Here is a 2,500-nt window from a genome sequence, read left to right on the forward strand (position 1 = left end):
ACATGTTTTTTTCCCCACAACTCTCCAAATCCTTCTCCCCATCTATGTTAAAGATAAACTAATAAGCCATAAGAAAAACGCACCAGACCACTTGGACATGCTGAGGCCATTCTATCCCTTGAAGCACGATGACCCTTACTTAGTAGCAGCTGAGTAAGGGATTCCAGGTTTATGTGCCCTTCGGACAGGCCCATTTGGCCTCCCTAATGGGCCAATTCCAAAAAGGAAGTGAAAAGAGAGGAAACAGCCTTGTATTTTCACTTTTCTACTTACTAACTTGTGACTTTGCGCAAGATGTTCAACCTGCTTCAGTGTCTTCCTCTATTGAACGGAGAAACAAAGACAGGATCTACCTCACTGGGTAGTTGTAAAGATGTAGATGAATCCACACACGCAAAATACCCAGAGTCCGGCACATGCGAATGCTAGGTGGTATTATTGTTAATGTTATTATTATTGCTTGCTAAGTGCAGAGAAAGTTTTAGGTGACGGTGGCTTCTGTGTGTTTCTCTCATGTAGTAAATAATTTTGTGATGGGATCCTGTAATAATTCACAGTGCTCATGCTGACCCAGTAATATTTTTGTTCTTTCTCTGGTTCTAAGTTTGGCAAAGGGCAGTGGAGGGCATTGAAAGATCTTAACACGTAGGCACAGAACAACAACAGCAACAACAACAAAATTAGGTGTTTGGAGATACCTGCTGTGAGAAAGGGGCATCCCAGACATGAAACAAGTGACTAGAATGTGGTGCTGTCCATCGTATAGAATTCCATTTCGCAGAACAAGCAGCCAAAAGTTCTAGATGATAAGGGGCTTGTTGGAAGTTCGCGCAGCTAAGTGGTGAAATTGAGTTTTCCAGTTTTCATCTGTCTGACCTCAAAATGCAACATCTCCCTGAATGCTGCATCACACTTTCCGAAACCTTGCACGCAAGGTACGTGCTAAAAAGAGATTTTATGGGTTTTGACATTTATGTTGCACACATTCAAAAGAGATAAAAATAGACTCCATGCTGCTGATATAATTACTAGAGGCTATAAAAGCCATGCAAAAATCTGGAGAGGGGGTGTGGGAATAGTCAGGGGAAGAACATAAACAAGGGAGCAGTGACACAAACTAGGACAACATACTGTCCTTAATTCCTTCGCTAACTCCCCACAGTCCTGGTAGAGTCCTACCACAGAAGATCCAGCCTTCATTTTGAACTTGGAAACCTCCCCATTCGCAGGCAGTGGCAATGCCAGCAAGCCACAGGTGGGCACCGCGTGAGCAGGTGAGAAATGTGACTGGAAAGGGGAGGATGAGGATTTGGTGCCCCTAAAAGAGCCCATCAATCCTAATTATCCTGCCTGTGCGCGCTGCTTATGTCGTACTTAGGTATTTATTTTTTAGTCGGGAGGTTTAGGAGAGTTTCAGACGAATGAGCGTCCATGCCTTGGAAATCCCAGAGAAGAAAAGTCAAGCAGCATCAGGAAGAGAAACTGGCCGAGCTCTCAGCCGGCCTGCCCTGTGGTAAGGAAGCCACACTCGGGTGAGCTGCCCTCACTGCCAGGGGCGGCCGACAGACAGCAGCTTCTCTGCTGCAGATTGAGAGAAACCTGACATTGGCCTCTCGCACTGCACCTCAGAAGGAGGCAGGCTGCCGCGGACGCAGGGTGTGGGCGTCTGGGTAGCATGCGAACACAGGAGACAGGGAGAGCTATTTGGGAAGACGTGTTCGGTGGTTTCCTCTGGGCTCCTTGCTTATTACCACCCTGATTTTTGAGATGGGAGCTGAAACCCACACTAGCATAAGGAACATCAATGACAGGTCCCCCTCTACTCCAGCCACACCAAGCATCCCTAACAAACTACACTACTAACCAAACCCGCCCACACCTATAGTAAGTACATCTTTAAAAACCCGAATAGCTGCTGGTAGCGCAGGCTGTGGCTACAATTCAGACCCAGCTGGATTGAGCACAAGGTGAAGTTTGGCCGTGAAACTTTGTATCTTCCCTTCTGGATCAGAACAAAGGTGGATGCCTTGACACAGACTTGGTGGCCGTTTTGAGAGCTGGCCTTGCTTCTGACCATTCATGTGGTCACCACGTCCTTCAGCTTACAGTGACCGTGAAACCAAATTCATCATTCTTGATGAAAAGGACAAAAACTGGGCTGAAATGATCTGCTAAAGGTTACAAACTGACTTGAGTAAGGATGAAAACATGTAGCACTTGACGAGTCCAGTTGAGTCAGGGATTTGCATAAGTCAGAGTCAGAAGAGTTGTCAGACTTTTGCAATGTTTCAGGAAAGGGCAGGTGACCTTTGGCATTTTGGACACAGAGTCTTTCTGATGAGGTATTTTAGGGTGGCGTGTAAGAGACTCCAGTGGTAAGTTATGTTTTATCGATTGTAGGGACTCCAGGGGGAAATATACTAATTTTACTTTCAATTCTTTAAAAAGTGTGTGGATAAGAATTACGTGTTACTTATAGCAGATCTGAGTCTGGTGCATT

At 45.7% G+C, this 2,500-nt stretch overlaps 1 protein-coding gene and 1 long non-coding RNA gene across 8 annotated transcripts in view; one reads left to right on the forward strand and one right to left on the reverse strand.

Moving 5' to 3' along the window:
• Nucleotides 1-2,500, reverse strand: part of ZEB2 (zinc finger E-box binding homeobox 2) — a 133,685-nt gene that overhangs the window by 62,098 nt on the left and 69,087 nt on the right. The window lies entirely within an intron of this gene.
• Nucleotides 1-2,500, forward strand: part of LOC113598238 (uncharacterized) — a 48,462-nt gene that overhangs the window by 2,210 nt on the left and 43,752 nt on the right. Inside the window, exons 4-5 of one of the 2 annotated variants that reach the window (XR_008295327.1) lie at nt 1,163-1,274; nt 1,379-2,500. The exon at nt 1,379-2,500 is cut by the window's right edge and continues 2,478 nt beyond it. The exons of the other annotated variant lie outside the window; for it this stretch is intronic. This is a non-coding gene — a long non-coding RNA (uncharacterized LOC113598238). The remainder of the gene's footprint in view (nt 1-1,162; nt 1,275-1,378) is intronic. 2 annotated transcript variants of the gene reach the window in all.

This window comes from Acinonyx jubatus, chromosome C1 (assembly GCF_027475565.1).
Source record: "Acinonyx jubatus isolate Ajub_Pintada_27869175 chromosome C1, VMU_Ajub_asm_v1.0, whole genome shotgun sequence".
NCBI classification, from domain to species: domain Eukaryota; kingdom Metazoa; phylum Chordata; class Mammalia; order Carnivora; family Felidae; genus Acinonyx; species Acinonyx jubatus.